Source organism: Bombina bombina, chromosome 11 (assembly GCF_027579735.1).
Source record: "Bombina bombina isolate aBomBom1 chromosome 11, aBomBom1.pri, whole genome shotgun sequence".
Classification (NCBI taxonomy): Eukaryota; Metazoa; Chordata; class Amphibia; order Anura; family Bombinatoridae; genus Bombina; species Bombina bombina.
Genome location: NC_069509.1, coordinates 95,133,209 through 95,155,149, shown reverse-complemented (window position 1 = coordinate 95,155,149; position 21,941 = coordinate 95,133,209).

Below are 21,941 nucleotides of genomic sequence, written 5' to 3'. Positions count from 1 at the left end.
TAGACACTACCTAGGTGTTGAAACAAAAATGGGCTGGCTCCTAAACTTAAATACTTTCTTTCTCAAATAAAGATACCAAGAGAATGAAGAGAAATTGATAATAGGAATAAAATAGAAAGTTGCTTAAGTTGCATGCTCTATATGAATCATGAAAGAAAAAAATTGGGTTTCATATCCCTTTAAGAAAAGAAATCTAAATTTTGTTGAGTAAGAGAAATGTTTAGCACATTAAAAAAGACTTTGTTAAGGTTAAAGTGAAGTTCAATTTAGATGAATCGGTGCCCGGTTTTTAATATTCCTATTAAAAACAAGGGCACTTTAATTCATCAAAATTGACATTTCACTCGTTTTCTTCAAAAACTTACCTTTTAATTCTGACAGCCGCTGCAGCACTTCCCCCGCCCGTCGCAAGCCCTCTTCGCGGATCCAAAATGACGAATCCAGCTTCCTCCAATCATGGAGTTACCTCAGGCCATGATTACCCCGGGGGGAAAGCCGTGATTGGAGGAAGCCGGATTTGTAATTTCTGACGTATCAAGAGGCTTCCGACGGCTGGGGGAATCGCTGGAGCGACTAAGGATTAAAAGGTAAGTTTTTTTTAAGAAAACAAGTGAAATGTATATTTTGATGAATTAAAGTGCCCTTGTTTTTAATAGTATTATTAAAAACCGGGCCCTAATTCATCCAAATTGACCTTCACCTTTGACTTTAGTGCTCCTTTAATTAGCCCTGTCTTTGTCTGTTTACATAGCTTTTCTACAGAACATATATTTGTTATTTATATTCAGTGTAGGTGGCGGTTTTTCATCTAAATTGACCTTCACTTTAAATTTAGACCGTTTTAATGCAGTTGATTACATAGTAACATTTTTAACTTATGTCATAATATCCTGGTTTAGTGTCACATATAAGATACATAAATGTGCATATATTACTTCATCTTTTCAAAGTAGTGATACCCCTGTTTTTAATAGGGGAATGCCAGAAAAAGGGCAAAATCACCTACCTAATGTATTAACGGTAAGTGGGGCAGGGTTCCAAAGGAGCATACAACACACAGAAACAACAATCTTCACACCAAGAAGGGGATTACCCAAATGAGGGTTCCCATGCCCCTTTACGCAGCAGCTGATTGCCATATAAATAGCTATCACTTGTATAATAAGTGATGTTTACAGTACTTCAGGCTTTCACCCTAAAATAAGCACTACAATGAAGCAAATGAAGGGTAGATATGTGCGATTCGTCGATTCGGATATTCGGAATCGAACCGAATTTCCGAATTAAAATACTGCCAAATTACCGAATAAATCCGAATTACTTCGGATTTATTCGGTAAATTCGGATGGCCATAGATTACACTAGTATTGTACAGTATAAGTCTAATCCCACCTAACACTTACCGAAATTCCGAACCGAACCGAATCCAGCCGAATTTAGTACATAATACTAGTCTAATACCGAAATTCCAAATTTCCGAACCGAACCGAATCCAGCCGAATTTATTCGAATCCGAATGAATCCAAAACAAAACCGAACCAAATTTATTCAAATCCGAATGAATCCGAAACAAATCCGAACCGAATTGATTAAAAAAAATTGAATTCGAATCGCTCCGAACCGAAATTAAAAAAAATCTGAATCGATCCGAACCGAATTTTTTCGCTATGCACATGTCTAATGAAGGGCCCTCATACCCAGGTGACTATCACCTAAAAGAACTAAAATCACATGGAGCTACAGCGGGGTGGATGTAATTTTTTATATAATTCTATATAATATTGTGTTAGTAACTAACAATAGGGATGAATTACCAATCAAGTATATTTACAAAAATAAAGGATACATTTTATACTTTTAGCTTTATGACTTTAAATGAAATGAAATGCGACGCTGTACAAATAAATGATAATAATAATAATAATTTAAGACCAATATAAACTTGTATTTAAAAAACATTTAAATGTCACACATAAAATATACATTCAATTTGTCACACGTAAAACATACATTCAATTTGCATTTAAATAGAAGTTTAATTCAACACTTTTGGATCAACATTTGAGAAAACACTTATCAATATACATGTGTCCTTATTCACATAAAGGGCTAGATTACAAGTGGAGTGCTATTTAGCACTCCCACTAAAGCATAAACTTCCGCGTTGGGTTGTGTCTTGTATTACAAGTTGAAAGTAAAAATAAGTTGAAAGTAAAAAGTTAACAAAGGACTTCACAATATCACAAACGTGCTAATGTAATTCTTCCCATAAAGGTCAAAGGAAAGCACAGAACCCCCCCCCCAAAAAAAAAAACCTATCACTCATGGGCTAACCTGACAGCAGTTATTCGTATTTCACATTTCAATGTTCTTCACTTACAGAACAATGTAATTATTATTGTAAATACATATTTCTTTATATATACTGTATGTATATATATATATATATATATATATATATATATATATATATATATACCTTTATATCTAGATATAGGTATAGATATCTAATTTACATTAACACTTTCAGATATATATATAGAAATATATATTTAATAATAAAAAATATATTTTTTTCTATGTGAAGAACATAGCAATGTAAAATATGAGTAGCGTACATCTGGGTTCAAAATGTACGCTGTGTTGGGTATGTGCACATTAAGAATGACTAATCTTACATTGCGTAATTGAAATATTAAATATTAAAAAAATATTATTATTATTATTATTAGAAATGATTTCAGTTTCTGTAAATAAAAAATATATTCTATGGATTATTTAGATTTATTTTACAGTATGTAGTATAGTCTATTTATCAACAACCTACTATGTATTCCAGTTTATTTGAAACACAAATAGACACACATTTCTGTATCATTAATGAGAAGAAAAACTCAGTGGTACAAAACGCAATTCATCACCAAGGACAGCACCAAGGACAGTGGCACATTCATTCAAAATCAAATACGAAAATTATATATTATCTTCTATTTACTTTTTGTCCAGTAAATTGAGTAAACATAAATGGTAAAATCAAAGTTAATATTCAAATGACAAAGACTGCTAAACAATTCACTCAGCCCTATTCTGATTATTAAAAGTGAGCTTCTATGAATTTCTACAGATATTTCTTATTAGTTAGATTTTAGCATCATGATTATATTCAGAGGTCTATTATTTGTGACATGGGAGTCACTAAATAGTAGTAGCTTCTCACAGCTGGCCCAATATAACCAGCTGCCAAGGAACATCTGACCCTAGTCACTATTACCTGTACTGTATGGATACCAGTATTACAGACCATAAATCCTATCTGTGATCTCCCCCACCACAATGTAATACTGATAGCTGACTAAGAATTAATACCTGAGTCCCAGCCACACCTCAATACTACAGATGACCCTCCCCCCTATACCACCTTCATGATAACTCCCAATACAATTACCCCATCTAACTTATCCCCACAGTTGCCTTTCTATGTGATCCACAAACTGCTACTACATGTTTATACACAATACCACCTGTGATTACCACTTAAAGGGATACTGAACCCAAATGTTTTTCTTCCATGATTCAGATAGAGCATACAATTTTAAACAACATTCTAATTTACTCCTATTATCATTTTTTTTTCGTTCTCTTGGTATCTTTATTTGAAAAATCAGGAATGTAAGCTTATGAGCCGGCCCATCTTTGGTTTAGCACCTGGGTAGCGCTTGCTGATAGGTGGCTAAATGTAACCACCAATCGGCAAGCACTATCCAGGGCGTTGAACCAAAAATGGGCTGATTTATATGCTTATATTCCTGCTTTTTCAAATAAAGATACCAAGAGAATGAAGAAAAATTGATAACAAGAGTAAATTAGAAAGTTGCTTAAAATTACATACTCTATCTGAATAATTAAAGAAAAACATTTGGGTTCAGTATCCCTTTAAGTAGTAATCACAGGTGGTATTGTGTATAAACATGTAGTAGCAGTTTGTGGATCACATAGAAACACATATCAGCGCTTCATGTGCGCCTTTATCAAGAATTATTTTTGTTTGGCATACTCGCTCCTTATATATATCTTGGCTGGACTCCACCTGTTACCAATTAGTGTTCAGATTTAAAGACAAAGTATCACTAAGTATTCTCTTATAATTAAAGGAGCATGTTTTACAGTTCAGCAAAGAAATAAAATTATGACAGAGACATTCTTCAAACCTGTTGATGCAAACAATTATGTACATTGTAAGAGCTGTCATTTAGATAGGTGGGTAGAAAACATCCCAAAAGGCCAAGTCCTTAGAATCAGAAAGAACTGTACAGAATATAATGCCTTCTTAAAACAAGCAGACACGTTAGAACAAAAATTCAAGGGTAGGGGATACAAACAATATGGCTGCCTCTTTGCATTTTGGCATTTTTTCACAACTAGAGGGTGTTAGTTCATGTGTGCCATATAGATTACTTTGTGCTCACGCACGTGGAGCTACCTAGGAGTCAACACTAATTCGCAAAAAATGCAAGTCTGTCAAAAGAACTGAAATAAGGGGGTAGCCTGCAGAGGCATAGACACAAGGTAATCACAGAGGTAAAAAGTATATTAATATAACCGTGTTGCAAAACTGGGGTATGGGTAATAAAGGGATTATCTATTTTTCTAAATAATAACTATTCTGACTGTCCCTTTTAAATTATAGTGGCAGATGGCTGCTGCCTCACTTAAATATGTTTGCCTTCATTTTAAGCTAGGGACTTTGCCAGTAATACTAATAGATCGGATTTGTTGAATCCAAAAAAAGAAAAAACAAAAAAGAATGATAAATCTTGGGACCAACATAAAGGACTATAATTTAATACTAATTACAGTGAGGACCATCGGCTAATTAAAAGGATCTTGAATAAACACTGGCACATTCATTGTACAAAAAAAAACATCTTTTAAGTGATTAAGTAGAAGATCATCCAACAATGATACTTAGAAAAGCAAGAAATCTGAAAAATATCCTTGCTCGCACCTAGCCAATTTAAAACAAAAGGCTCGAAAGACATAGATCTACAAGGAAATAAAATTCAAGTTTTTTTTCCATGCTTCAACTGTAAAGTCTGTGAATGTAGTACCAGAACCAAAAACGTTAAAGCAACAAAGAGCAATTATGAGCATATAATTAGAGAAAACATTAGATGTCAGGACACAAATGTAATATATATATAATACAGTGCCATTTTCAGTATTTGGGCCAAATGAGCCCACCCTTGAGAGATAGAATTAGAGAGCATCTTTTAAATATAAAATAGGGAAACTGCAAACATTTACTATCCAAACATTTCAAAGAGGTTCACAACCAAAAACAGAAAGGTTTAAAATATTGGGGTGTAAAAAAATTAGTAAAATTAGAGGGGAGATCTTGGAAAAAGACCTCCTACTTATGGAAGCTGAAATAATTTTTAAATGTAATTCTTCAACACTGTCCAGCCTAAATGCAGAATTAGACCTAAATGTAGAATTAGACCTAAATCCTTTAATTTGATACTAGTCCTAAAGCCCGTGTACACGGGCCACTTTTTGCAGTACAGCTTTCTCTCTTCCCTTTTCTTTTGCTCTCTCTCTCTCCCCCCTCTCTTTTGCTCTCCCTTTTCCCCCTCTTTTGCTCTCTCTCCCCCCTCTCTTTTGCTCTCTCTCTCCCCCCTCTTTTGCTTTTTCTCCCCCCTCTCTTTTGCTCTCTCTCTTCTCCCCCTTTCGTTTGCTCTCTCCCTCTCTTTTGCTCTCTCTCTCTCCCTCTCTTTTGCTCTCTCTCTGTTTCTCCGCCCTCTTTTTTGCTCTCTCTCTCCCCTGTTTTGTGTCCTCTAGCCTCTCTTTTGCTCTCTCTCCCTTGTGTTTTGCTCTCTTTCTCCCCCTCTCTTTTGCTCTCTCTCCCCCTCTCTTTGCTCTCTCTCCCCTATCTTTTGCTCTCTCTCCCCTCTCTTTTGCTCTCTTTCTCCCCCTCTCTTTTGCTCTCTCTCTCCCTCTCTCTTTTGCTCTCTCTCTCCCCCTCTCTTTTGCTCTCTCTCCCCCCTCTTTTGCTCTCCCTTCCCCCTCTTTTGCTCTCTCTCCCCCATCTTTTGCTCTTTCCCTCCTCTCTTTTACTCTCTCTCCCCCCCTCTTTTGCTCTCTCCCCCTCTTTTGCTGTCTCCCCCTCTCTTTTGCTCTTGTCCTTGCGCAGTCTCTACTACACATGACAGCTTCGGACAAACACACTATTATAGGATGAGAGAGAAAAACCCCTACTACTATCTGTATATTTCATACTATACTATATTTTCATTCTTATGTTCACAAAAAAAAAAAAAAACTTTTTGTGTACTTGTTTATATATATATATATATATATATATATATATATATATATATATATATATATATATATATATATATATATATATATGTATCTGAAGAGGCTATGATAAGGGATATGATAGCGCTGGTTGTTAGGAAACAATGTGAAACACAATTAATATGTGTGACTAAATGCCAATTATAATACAGAATACACAGCAAATCAAACACAATGTTAAAAAAACACTATAAAATAGAGTGGAGAGTTGAATACAAAATGTCCCAAATACTGGAGAACTTATATGTTGTATATATACAGTGGTAGAATTTGAAACTTGGGATGTGGGTGAAATGCACACTTACAGAAATGAACCTCAATCGTATGAGGTAAGGAAACAGCACATCAGGGAGTCACTCTTAGTAGGCTCGGCCCCTTAGGGTATAGGGGAAACTTCCAAACAATAGGCTTGTCTTTTTCCCTTCTGCTTTCCCGGGTGTATGTGAAACTTCAGGGAGTTGGAGCCTTTTTCCTCTGCCTCTTTTGGTATGGATCCTCTCAGGATGGTAGTGTAAACGATATGTAAGAGAAAGAAATACCAAAATAGTGTGATATCGTTTAAAAATCAAACATTTTATTCACATATGTACACTCCTAAAAATGCCTGCTTACATCAAAAATCCTCACAAGTATGAGGTATTTGTACAGCGATATACAGCAAATGCAGTCCAATATATGCACTGTGTACTAATAACTGCAGTGGAATGACCACAGCTAGTGAAATGGCCACAGGTAGCCAAAGAAACCGCAAATGTAGCAGCAAATATCCACAAAATACTGAGACCAGTGGATAGGTTAAAAACTCTTATCTGTAAAGTATATTGCACCAGAGATTCTGGTTGGTAAAAACAGTCCGTTCATATAAGGTGAAGTCTAACGCGTTTCAAAGGTTGTAGTAATAACTCCTTCTTCTTCAGAGACTGTTTTGTGTTTGAACGGCTGTTCCTTTTATTCCCGTTTCGTCTCGCGGGATTTTAGAGGTAAGTTCTAAACAAGCTTCTAATTGGACTGTGCGCTCACACCTCTGATGACGAATGTAAAGTTCATCCTGATTCGTTAAAAACTGAGGTGTGAATTTCTAATCTGCAAAGCAGCGTGAGTTGAGGACACCACTCCTCCAAGATAAGACGTATTACAGCGTGTAATCCTGATACATCTAACTTGGTGATACAGAGGAATATGACTATAATCTTTTGGCAGGTGTGACTAAATCATGACCCATTTGTAATATACAGGACAAAAAGAGGCCACTTAAACCATACATTACACACGAAAGAAAAATGAATCTTATAACATTACTTTACAATTATCCTGCGTATTATTGCAAGTGATACAATCCTGTGGGGATTATGGTTAAGCAGTACTATATCACAATTGCATACTAAATGTAACATGAAACAATTGGGAAACCGAAAAACAAAAAGACAAAACCACACAGACGTCATATTGGATGAACAGAAATAATAAAAAGTGAAAGGTATTAGAGCGGAATCGATCTCGCGACTAATATGTTCAGGGGCAGCGTACTAGACCACTGGGCTACAACTGCCCGATGTGTATGTGTATGTATATACTAAAACTGATATTGATCCCTTGTGATTTGTTTAAACAAAAAATTCATTCTTTATGTACAAGTGGCTCACATAATCAAGTTCCCTTATTTAAAGTTTTGGGGGCGGTTTGACCCTATATACTTATTTATTGTTTTTTTATTGTTTATTATTTATTAGTTGTCTATAGGGGCGGGTTAAAAGTGATATATTAAAATCGACTATGCTATAGACATTCTACCTACTCCTAAAAAAGATTCTTTTAAAAGGTGATTAAGAGTGCTTATATAAATAATAAAATATTTTTTAAAAAGAAGTTTCTTTTCTTAAAAATAAGATTGTTCATTAGATGCATTGAGAACTTTAAGAAATAGATATGATTAAAACATATACTATAGATAAAACTTAACTAAAAATGTATCCACCTATTGTAATATAGATATATGCTACCCTAAAGTTGATGACCCATATTATGTTTCTAAAAAGGCGGCCAGATCTATATCCTTATTCAGACCATTTGGTGATATTGTGTTCATGGTGTGAATCCAAAAAGTTTCTTTCTTGCGTAGGGCAATGGTTCTATTACCCCCACGTATATGGGTTTTGACATGTTCAATAATTGTACCTTTCAAACATGACGGGTCTTGGTTGTGCACATTTTTATAATGAAGAGATAGATTATGGGAAGTTTCTCCTATAGTGATATTAGTCAGGTGTTCAGATAATCTTTTCTTATATGGTCTGGTCGTTCTACCGATATATTGTAAATTACAGCTACATTGTAGCATGTATACCACAAAATCGGTTTTACAATTACATAAAGACTTGATATCAAACTCTTTTCCATTTTTCGTTGATTTAAATTTCTTTGTTGGTTTGTGTCCATTCATGTGATGGACACAAGACTCGCAATTTTTTCGATTGCATTTAAAAAAACCAATTGTTTGTTTTCCTAGCCAATTTTGATGGGTCGGTTTGCTATTCTTTAGCAAACTGGGTGCTAGAACTGATTTAAATTTTTTGTTTTTCTTGTATATTATTTTTGGGTTCTCTTTTGTTATATCTTTTAAGAGAGCATCTTTTTTTAAAATATGCCAGTGTTTGTTTAAAATCTTATTTATTTCCTGGGCTCCCTCATTGTAGGTCGTGACTAAGCTACATGTGGAGTAGTTACTTCTTTTCTTTTTTTGATCTGACTCTTTCAGCAGATTTTTTCTAGGGATTTTTCTAGTTTTATTATCAGCGTTTTGTAAAATCTTGTGATTATAACCCTTTTTTAAAAACTTATTTTTTAGACAGTGTGATTCTTTTTCATAATCCTCCATTTTGGAGCAGTTACGTCTAATCCTTTGAAACTGTCCAAATGGAATATTTTCTATCCATTTAGGATTATGTCCACTGCTAGCATGTAAGTAAGCGTTACTGTCAGTGTCTTTTTTATATAGCCTTGACAGAATTTTATTGTCTTCATGATAAAACACAAGATCTAAAAACTCTATTTCGTTTTTATTAATTTTTTTAGTAAAATTTAAATTAAAAGTGTTATCATTTATAAATGTAATAAAATCCTCTAAAATTTCATTTGTACCTGACCAGATTAAAATGATGTCATCTATAAATCTGCCCCAAAAAACAATAAAGGGAAGAAAGGGGTTGTTTTCCCATATTTGAATTTCTTCCCATGCCCCCATATATAGATTCGCAAAACTAGGGGCAAAGCGGGTGCCCATGGCTGTACCACTTATTTGCAAATAAAATTGATCATTGAACATAAAATAATTTTTTTCCAAAATGAATTTGATTGAATTTGTTAAAAATTTCTGTTTTTCCAAATCAATGTCTGTTATTTTGTTAAACCAAAATTTTATCGCCTCAATACCTTTAAGATGAGGGATACTCGTATATAAAGCACTTACGTCTAAGGTGGCCCATAAGTAATTGGGGTCCCAAATTATTTCTGTTATTTTGTTTATGGTGTCTGTTGAGTCTTTCAAATAGGACCTGAGATGTGGAACTACTGGTTGTAGAAAAGTATCCACAAATTCCGACAATTTAGATGTTAAACAATTAATCCCTGATACTATGGGTCGCCCAGGTGGATTTTCCTTATCTTTATGCACTTTGGGTAAGTGATAAAAGATAGCTATAGTCGGATTTTCATTTCTTAAAAACTGAAATTCATTCTCATTTATACAATTTTTATTCTTGGCCAGACCTAATAATTCTTGATATTCGTTTTGGAAGGTTTTTGTCGGGTCCCCCTTAATTTTTGTATAAGTAGCATTGTCTTCTAATAGACGTAATGCTTCCTTAATATAGTCTGTTTTTTCCTGTATGACTAGACCCCCTCCCTTGTCTGCTTCCCTGAAAACAATTGTGACATCTTCTTGTAGATTTTTTAAGATTGATTTTTCTCTTACATTTAAATTGTCTTTCTTAATTTTATATGTATTACAAAATTTATCCAAGTCTTCTTTGACCAGATTATAAAAAACTGGTATATAGTTCCCTTTTGACTGGACTGGGAAGTAGGTTGAGGGAGGTTTAAATGTGGTATATTTTGCATATGATAAAGTTACTTTTTCATTATCATGTGAGGATTTTTGATGTAAGCAGGCATTTTTAGGAGTGTACATATGTGAATAAAATGTTTGATTTTTAAACGATATCACACTATTTTGGTATTTCTTTCTCTTACATATCGTTTACACTACCATCCTGAGAGGATCCATACCAAAAGAGGCAGAGGAAAAAGGCTCCAACTCCCTGAAGTTTCACATACACCCGGGAAAGCAGAAGGGAAAAAGACAAGCCTATTGTTTGGAAGTTTCCCCTATACCCTAAGGGGCCGAGCCTACTAAGAGTGACTCCCTGATGTGCTGTTTCCTTACCTCATACGATTGAGGTTCATTTCTGTAAGTGTGCATTTCACCCACATCCCAAGTTTCAAATTCTACCACTGTATATATACAACATATAAGTTCTCCAGTATTTGGGACATTTTGTATTCAACTCTCCACTCTATTTTATAGTGTTTTTTTAACATTATGTTTGATTTGCTGTGTATTCTGTATTATAATTGGCATTTAGTCACACATATTAATTGTGTTTCACATTGTTTCCTAACAACCAGCGCTATCATATCCCTTATCATAGCCTCTTCAGATACATATTTACATAGGGGGATAAGCACTGTGCCAGCCGGGGATTCCCTGTTCTTCTCGGCCAGCACAATTGCTTCTCTGCTCACCAAGGGATAGCTGCTATATGGTTGGTTTTTTGCTCCCGGGGGATTCTACCTTCTAGATTGAGATTAGATTCTCCCCTATATCTCTTTTCCACCCCCTCAGTCTAGCGCCTTCTACCACTTTTTTCGCTTTCTGTCCCATATTGTAATCACCTTTGAGGGCTGCTTTCTGAACTGGGATCAGATAGGTTTTTTTCCCCTTGTGGAGAAAATTATACGTCATTTCTGTATACTCATACATTTTATACACATTGTATCCATATAGTGTATCCCCCCCTTTTGCTTCACTACTATACCTAACATGTTAGAATTTGAATATGGGGATTATTTTGATATCACTAAAAAGCAGAAACATCTATCAATTCATGATGAATTTACTGAATCATTAGACAATTACAAACTAACAGACCCAAAAGTTTTATTTGAAAAACTAGAGAAATTATATAAAAAACAGCTAAACCATTGGTATGATTGCAACAATTTAGAAAGATATCTAAAATATAAAATAATCCCCAAAGGGCTACAATTTGAAAAGACAACCATCATAGATAGTTCTGAAATAGAACTTCTATCAGAATGGGATTCCACTATGGAAGAAATATCGGTTAAACTGATGAATATTCTTATTAAATTCAGAACCAAAAAAGTGGAGGAATGTAGTGAACAGATCAAAGATATAAGAACAAGACTTAATATGTTCAGGGGAGACATGTACTACAAGGAATTGGATATAGAAAATAAAAGAAAAATAGAAAGATTTGAAAAAGAAGTAAAAAGTAAGAAAAATAAAAAATTCCTACGGGATTTCAATGATAAAAAGGAAATGGAAAGAGTAATTAGAACAGAGGGAGAGGAAGAAGATATATGGAATGAAACAAGAGAGGGGAATAATCAAGCCGAACAATGTAGCAATTGGTCTACTTTTAACTCTCCAGATTTTTCAACCAATCAAACATATAGACAATTCCAACAAAGAAATAGAAGTAGAAATAGAGTTAAATCTCTAAGGGGAGAACATACTAATACTGGTTCCCACCCCATACCCCCACAAAATGATACTCATAGAGAACAAGACCTTAAATACATTAATACATCCAGAATACCACAAGTTAAAAGAAACACTTATGAATACAGAAATCATTATACAAATAGTCAGTCATTTAATAGGAATACGTACGAATACAGAAATTTCAATGGGAGGGGAGCAGACAGACCGAGAGAGAATTTACCTTCCAATAGCTGGCGATACAACTATAAAGACTCAAGAGATAGAAATTATGACCATTACTATGGCTATGGGAACAACACTCAGCCCCAACACTATAGAAATTCACAATCCTACTATAATCAAAATGGAATGAGACCATATGGGGGTAACCACAATATAGGAAATAACCCAAAAGCTCAGACGCATAGAAATGGGGGGACCCCAGATCAGACAAGAAATATTCATAATAATGGGGACAACAATATAAATTTTTTAGTGCCACCCCAGAGAAAAACCCAAACAGGGAACCCCAACATCATTCAGAAACAACAAATGGTTCCACTTCCAGATTGGAACCTGAGAGAAACCAGAAAAACAAAAAGAGGACGAGAGGATGCAGAGGAGGAAAGGGAAAAGGGAAGGCAAAGAATCAGATCATTAGACCGCAACATCTAAACGAAGTTGTAAATGAGATTAGTGAATTGAATACTAAAATCTTTAACCTTTCCAAAAGAAACTTTTCAAGCGAAGAAATCAGCGTTTTAGATAAGGGTTTATCCTTTGCCCCTACCAAAGGACCAAATCCTTTTGAACTTTTTATTGATCTGAATAAATACATCAGAAAGTTAACATTAAAACGTCACTTTGAAAAACAAAAAAAAGATGTTCAAGACAATATTAATGATCTCAACACACAATTATTATCAGATACAGATCTAGAAGCCCTAATTATTCTCCAAGAACTAAATATGGAAGGGGAAACCAATGATAATGAAAAAGTAACTTTATCATATGCAAAATATACCACATTTAAACCTCCCTCAACCTACTTCCCAGTCCAGTCGAAAGGGAACTATATACCAGTTTTTTTATAATCTGGTCAAAGAAGACTTGGATAAATTTTGTAATACATATAAAATTAAGAAAGACAATTTAAATGTAAGAGAAAAATCAATCTTAAAAAATCTACAAGAAGATGTCACAATTGTTTTCAGGGAAGCAGACAAGGGAGGGGGTCTAGTCATACAGGAAAAAACAGACTATATTAAGGAAGCATTACGTCTATTAGAAGACAATGCTACTTATACAAAAATTAAGGGGGACCCGACAAAAACCTTCCAAAACGAATATCAAGAATTATTAGGTCTGGCCAAGAATAAAAATTGTATAAATGAGAATGAATTTCAGTTTTTAAGAAATGAAAATCCGACTATAGCTATCTTTTATCACTTACCCAAAGTGCATAAAGATAAGGAAAATCCACCTGGGCGACCCATAGTATCAGGGATTAATTGTTTAACATCTAAATTGTCGGAATTTGTGGATACTTTTCTACAACCAGTAGTTCCACATCTCAGGTCCTATTTGAAAGACTCAACAGACACCATAAACAAAATAACAGAAATAATTTGGGACCTCAATTACTTATGGGCCACCTTAGACGTAAGTGCTTTATATACGAGTATCCCTCATCTTAAAGGTATTGAGGCGATAAAATTTTGGTTTAACAAAATAACAGACATTGATTTGGAAAAACAGAAATTTTTAACAAATTCAATCAAATTCATTTTGGAAAAAAATTATTTTATGTTCAATGATCAATTTTATTTGCAAATAAGTGGTACAGCCATGGGCACCCGCTTTGCCCCTAGTTTTGCGAATCTATATATGGGGGCATGGGAAGAAATTCAAATATGGGAAAACAACCCCTTTCTTCCCTTTATTGTTTTTTGGGGCAGATTTATAGATGACATCATTTTAATCTGGTCAGGTACAAATGAAATTTTAGAGGATTTTATTACATTTATAAATGATAACACTTTTAATTTAAATTTTACTAAAAAAATTAATAAAAACGAAATAGAGTTTTTAGATCTTGTGTTTTATCATGAAGACAATAAAATTCTGTCAAGGCTATATAAAAAAGACACTGACAGTAACGCTTACTTACATGCTAGCAGTGGACATAATCCTAAATGGATAGAAAATATTCCATTTGGACAGTTTCAAAGGATTAGACGTAACTGCTCCAAAATGGAGGATTATGAAAAAGAATCACACTGTCTAAAAAATAAGTTTTTAAAAAAGGGTTATAATCACAAGATTTTACAAAACGCTGATAATAAAACTAGAAAAATCCCTAGAAAAAATCTGCTGAAAGAGTCAGATCAAAAAAAGAAAAGAAGTAACTACTCCACATGTAGCTTAGTCACGACCTACAATGAGGGAGCCCAGGAAATAAATAAGATTTTAAACAAACACTGGCATATTTTAAAAAAAGATGCTCTCTTAAAAGATATAACAAAAGAGAACCCAAAAATAATATACAAGAAAAACAAAAATTTTAAATCAGTTCTAGCACCCAGTTTGCTAAAGAATAGCAAACCGACCCATCAAAATTGGCTAGGAAAACAAACAATTGGTTTTTTTAAATGCAATCGAAAAAATTGCGAGTCTTGTGTCCATCACATGAATGGACACAAACCGACAAAGAAATTTAAATCAACGAAAAATGGAAAAGAGTTTGATATCAAGTCTTTATGTAATTGTAAAACCGATTTTGTGGTATACATGCTACAATGTAGCTGTAATTTACAATATATCGGTAGAACGACCAGACCATATAAGAAAAGATTATCTGAACACCTGACTAATATCACTATAGGAGAAACTTCCCATAATCTATCTCTTCATTATAAAAATGTGCACAACCAAGACCCGTCATGTTTGAAAGGTACAATTATTGAACATGTCAAAACCCATATACGTGGGGGTAATAGAACCATTGCCCTACGCAAGAAAGAAACTTTTTGGATTCACACCATGAACACAATATCACCAAATGGTCTGAATAAGGATATAGATCTGGCCGCCTTTTTAGAAACATAATATGGGTCATCAACTTTAGGGTAGCATATATCTATATTACAATAGGTGGATACATTTTTAGTTAAGTTTTATCTATAGTATATGTTTTAATCATATCTATTTCTTAAAGTTCTCAATGCATCTAATGAACAATCTTATTTTTAAGAAAAGAAACTTCTTTTTAAAAAATATTTTATTATTTATATAAGCACTCTTAATCACCTTTTAAAAGAATCTTTTTTAGGAGTAGGTAGAATGTCTATAGCATAGTCGATTTTAATATATCACTTTTAACCCGCCCCTATAGACAACTAATAAATAATAAACAATAAAAAAACAATAAATAAGTATATAGGGTCAAACCGCCCCCAAAACTTTAAATAAGGGAACTTGATTATGTGAGCCACTTGTACATAAAGAATGAATTTTTTGTTTAAACAAATCACAAGGGATCAATATCAGTTTTAGTATATACATACACATCGGGCAGTTGTAGCCCAGTGGTCTAGTACGCTGCCCCTGAACATATTAGTCGCGAGATCGATTCCGCTCTAATACCTTTCACTTTTTATTATTTCTGTTCATCCAATATGACGTCTGTGTGGTTTTGTCTTTTTGTTTTTCGGTTTCCCAATTGTTTCATGTTACATTTAGTATGCAATTGTGATATAGTACTGCTTAACCATAATCCCCACAGGATTGTATCACTTGCAATAATACGCAGGATAATTGTAAAGTAATGTTATAAGATTCATTTTTCTTTAGTGTGTAATGTATGGTTTAAGTGGCCTCTTTTTGTCCTGTATATTACAAATGGGTCATGATTTAGTCACACCTGCCAAAAGATTATAGTCATATTCCTCTGTATCACCAAGTTAGATGTATCAGGATTACACGCTGTAATACGTCTTATCTTGGAGGAGTGGTGTCCTCAACTCACGCTGCTTTGCAGATTAGAAATTCACACCTCAGTTTTTAACGAATCAGGATGAACTTTACATTCGTCATCAGAGGTGTGAGCGCACAGTCCAATTAGAAGCTTGTTTAGAACTTACCTCTAAAATCCCGCGAGACGAAACGGGAATAAAAGGAACAGCCGTTCAAACACAAAACAGTCTCTGAAGAAGAAGGAGTTATTACTACAACCTTTGAAACGCGTTAGACTTCACTTTATATGAACGGACTGTTTTTACCAACCAGAATCTCTGGTGCAATATACTTTACAGATAAGAGTTTTTAACCTATCCACTGGTCTCAGTATTTTGTGGATATTTGCTGCTACATTTGCGGTTTCTTTGGCTACCTGTGGCCATTTCACTAGCTGTGGTCATTCCACTGCAGTTATTAGTACACAGTGCATATATTGGACTGCATTTGCTGTATATCGCTGTACAAATACCTCATACTTGTGAGGATTTTTGATGTAAGCAGGCATTTTTAGGAGTGTACATATGTGAATAAAATGTTTGATTTTTAAACGATATCACACTATTTTGGTATTTCTTTCTCTTACATATCGTTTACACTACCATCCTGAGAGGATCCATACCAAAAGAGGCAGAGGAAAAAGGCTCCAACTCCCTGAAGTTTCACATACACCCGGGAAAGCAGAAGGGAAAAAGACAAGCCTATTGTTTGGAAGTTTCCCCTATACCCTAAGGGGCCGAGCCTACTAAGAGTGACTCCCTGATGTGCTGTTTCCTTACCTCATACGATTGAGGTTCATTTCTGTAAGTGTGCATTTCACCCACATCCCAAGTTTCAAATTCTACCACTGTATATATACAACATATAAGTTCTCCAGTATTTGGGACATTTTGTATTCAACTCTCCACTCTATTTTATAGTGTTTTTTTAACATTGTGTTTGATTTGCTGTGTATTCTGTATTATAATTGGCATTTAGTCACACATATTAATTGTGTTTCACATTGTTTCCTAACAACCAGCGCTATCATATCCCTTATCATAGCCTCTTCAGATACATATTTACATAGGGGGATAGGCACTGTGCCAGCCGGGGATTCCCTATTCTTCTCGGCCAGCACAATTGCTTCTCTGCTCACCAAGGGATAGCTGCTATATGGTTGGTTTTTTGCTCCCGGGGGATTCTACCTTCTAGATTGAGATTAGATTCTCCCCTATATCTCTTTTCCACCCCCTCAGTCTAGCGCCTTCTACCACTTTTTTCGCTTTCTGTCCCATATATATATATATATATATATATATATATATATATATATATATATATATTTATAATAATGTTTCTATAATAATGTTTTTATTATATTCTGTATAGACTATTTAGGCATTGCATTTATATCTATTATTATTCACAATTAAGGAACAATAAAACACTGTTACACAATTTCTTTGCTGGGAGTCTAACATTGAACTGTAAAACACGCTCCTTTAATTATAAGAGAATACCTAGTGATACTTTGTCTTTAAATCTGAACACTAATTGGTAACAGGCGGAAACTATCCAAGAGATATATGGAGCGAGTATGCCAAACAAAAATACTTCTCGATAAAGCGCACATGAAGCGCCGAAATACATAGTAGTTTATATTTGTTTGGAACAACTTTCCTTGTGAAGTGCACTTTCTCATTATTCGAAAATTTTGGAGGACTCTATACCAATACCGTTAGAGTTGTAAGGAACAAACTCTTGACCGGTTTCCCGATTGGCCAGCCGCAAAACACGTGGTGAGACAGTCAGGTGACCCGAACTCCGGGTGAGAGGCCAGGAGGTTGTGAACGCTAAGACAGTCTTTGGAAATTACTATACATGGCGGTGATATAGCAAGTGACAAGGAGCCTTGAACATAGCCAATGCTGTGCTTAATTGGAGGTCTTGTGGGACTTTTGTATTCCTTATTTTTTCCAATCATATTTACAGTACTTAATCAGTGTTTAATCGTACAGAGTATCCACATATATAAAGTATCAAATTCTAGGACTTTGTTTTTTCATGTTGATACATATACCAACAGAATTTGACTCGTTTTTATTTGGGACATTTTGTGCTTTTTTATTGCTGTTTTTTAATGTGCGGATATTCTATTCTGTGATTAGTTTTGTTAGTTGTGGCCACAGCTTTTTACATGCATTTACAGGGAGTGCAGAATTATTAGGCAAGTTGTATTTTTGAGGATTAATTTTATTATTGAACAACAACCATGTTCTCAATGAACCCAAAAAACTCATTAATATCAAAGCTGAATATTTTTGGAAGTAGTTTTTAGTTTGTTTTTAGTTTTAGCTATTTTAGGGGGATATCTGTGTGTGCAGGTGACTATTACTGTGCATAATTATTAGGCAACTTAATAAAAAACAAATATATACCCATTTCAATTATTTATTTTTACCAGTGAAACCAATATAACATCTCAACATTCACAAATATACATTTCTGACATTCAAAAACAAAACAAAAACAAATCAGTGACCAATATAGCCACCTTTCTTTGCAAGGACACTCAAAAGCCTGCCATCCATGGATTCCGTCAGTGTTTTGATCTGTTCACCATCAACATTGCGTGCAGCAGCAACCACAGCCTCCCAGACACTGTTCAGAGAGGTGTACTGTTTTCCCTCCTTGTAAATCTCACATTTGATGATGGACCACAGGTTCTCAATGGGGTTCAGATCAGGTGAACAAGGAGGCCATGTCATTAGATTTTCTTCTTTTATACCCTTTCTTGCCAGCCACGCTGTGGAGTACTTGGACGCGTGTGATGGAGCATTGTCCTGCATGAAAATCATGTTTTTCTTGAAGGATGCAGACTTCTTCCTGTACCACTGCTTGAAGAAGGTGTCTTCCAGAAACTGGCAGTAGGACTGGGAGTTGAGCTTGACTCCATCCTCAACCCAAAAAGGCCCCACAAGCTCATCTTTGATGATACCAGCCCAAACCAGTACTCCACCTCCACCTTGCTGGCGTCTGAGTCGGACTGGAGCTCTCTGCCCTTTACCAATCCAGCCACGGGCCCATCCATCTGGCCCATCAAGACTCACTCTCATTTCATCAGTCCATAAAACCTTAGAAAAATCAGTCTTGAGATATTTCTTGGCCCAGTCTTGACGTTTCAGCTTGTGTGTCTTATTCAGTGGTGGTCGTCTTTCAGCCTTTCTTACCTTGGCCATGTCTCTGAGTATTGCACACCTTGTGCTTTTGGGCACTCCAGTGATGTTGCAGCTCTGAAATATGGCCAAACTGGTGGCAAGTGGCATCTTGGCAGCTGCACGCTTGACTTTTCTCAGTTCATGGGCAGTTATTTTGCGCCTTGGTTTTTCCACACGCTTCTTGCGACCCTGTTGACTATTTTGAATGAAACGCTTGATTGTTCGATGATCACGCTTCAGAAGCTTTGCAATTTTAAGAGTGCTGCATCCCTCTGCAAGATATCTCACTATTTTTGACTTTTCTGAGCCTGTCAAGTCCTTCTTTTGACCCATTTTGCCAAAGGAAAGGAAGTTGCCTAATAATTATGCACACCTGATATAGGGTGTTGATGTCATTAGACCACACCCCTTCTCATTACAGAGATGCACATCACCTAATATGCTTAATTGGTAGTAGGCTTTCGAGCCTATACAGCTTGGAGTAAGACAACATGCATAAAGAGGATGATGTGGTCAAAATACTCATTTGCCTAATAATTCTGCACTCCCTGTAGTATTAAAATGACTTATTATATACATTGTGTTGTGTTGATATATATCATATTGTGTTTTGTTGCTTAACATTTTAGCAGTTTAAAGGAATTATTTTACCCTTGCCGTTTGAGCATTTCCCATTTTTTATCAGAATATAATTAATAGATTCAAGGAATCTGGTCAAATCTCAGTGCATAAAGGGCAAGGCCAAAAACACTTCTCAATGCACGTGATCTGAGATCTCTCAGACGTCACTGTCTCAAAAACCATCATCAGTCTGTAACGGATATCCGGACATGGGCTCGGGAATACTTTGGTAAACCTTTGTCAGTCAACACCATTTGCTGCTGCATCCACAGATGATGTACGGCTTCTGCTTTGCATAGTAAAGCCTTAACTTGCAACACTGTCCAGAAACACCACTGACTTCTCTGGACTCAGTCTCATCTGAGATGGACAGTAGCACAGTGGAATTGCGTTTTGTGGTCTGATGAGTCAACATTTCAAATAGTTTTTGGAGAAAACAGACGTTGTGTTCTCCGGGCTAAAGAGGAAAGGGAACATCCAAGCTGTTATCAGCCTCAGGTCCAAAAGCCAGCGTCTATCATTGTATGGGGGTGTGTCAGTGCCCATGGCATGGGTATCTTGCATATCTGTGAGGGCACCATTTTCCATCAGGACAATGCCAAACCACATTCTGCCTGGATTACAAGCGCATGGTTGCGTAAGCAGAGAGTGTGGGTGCTAGCATGACCTGCCTGCAGTCCTGACCTGTCTCCAATTGAGAATTGTGTGGTGCATTATGAAGGCAACGAAGGCCCCGTACAATTGCACAGCTGAAGACATGCATAATGGATGAATGGGGGAAAATTCTGCTTGCTAAACTTAACCAACTGGTGTCTTCGGTGCCCAAACGCTTAATAAGTGTTAGTAAAAGAAAAGGTAATGTTACACAGTGGTAAGCAGTCGACTTCAGGAGGACACCAATGGTCATTCATGTTGAATTGCAGTGGTGGGAGCACTATTTATGGGATAGAGGTAAGATTGTTTTTATTCTTTTGTGGTCTGAGGAAGGGGGAGACCCCAAAAATGTTCACCATTAAATTGTTCATTGGTAAAATAACGGTGAGTGCTTGTCCCTTGGGAATATTGTATATTTAATCTGCTTGACTTGCTGCACCCGGCTGCTGCTTGGTGAGGAGGTGTGTGCTGGGTTCCACACTTGACTTTATATATATATATATATATATATATATATATATATATATATATATAAAAAATGTAATAGTTTATTTTAATGTTTCCAGTGTGCTTTGCGAACATATTTTTTTTAACCCTTACGCTTTACTTGAGGTTGCAGGTCAAGCGAAATATTCTAGTTCAGTTTCGGCTTTCGCTCGAGTGCAAACTATAACTTTCAGCTTGTAATATGAGCTAGATATGTGCATACGGATTCTTTGTTACATAAATAAAACATGGAAAAAATGTGTGTTTAGGGTTAGCGCTAAATTAAAGCTTAAAAAGGTGTAGAGATAAATATTCTGTAAGATTTATATTATTCTTCTATAATGATATTCATATCAACAATGTGTTTCATAGAAAAAATTTTTAATAAAAATTAAAAATACAAATAAAGATGGATGCCGGCATCAATTCTAAATGGAAAATTATATACAATGTATACAAGAATGAAACGTTATGTTTTAAAACAATGTAGCAAGATAAATAAAAGCAATTTGAACAGGTTTTGAGTAGTATACTTTAAAGAAAAATAGCGATTGTCACCGTGCATATAGGTGTTAGATATTTACATTGATATTACCTTATATGCAGAGATTTGTGTGTATTCGCTATTTCAATGGACCGGGACTCTCAGTGTTCAGTCCTGTATTGACTATGTTTTTTGAAACAGTTTCTGTTTCTCGGTAGTTCTCTCAAAAGAAAGGCAGGTCAAAGTTCCAACTATATTTTTCTTTGCCGTATGATGTCCGTGTCCTGACACTCTTCTCAGTATCAACTCCGTAGTCTGTGATGGCTTTGTATGCGTA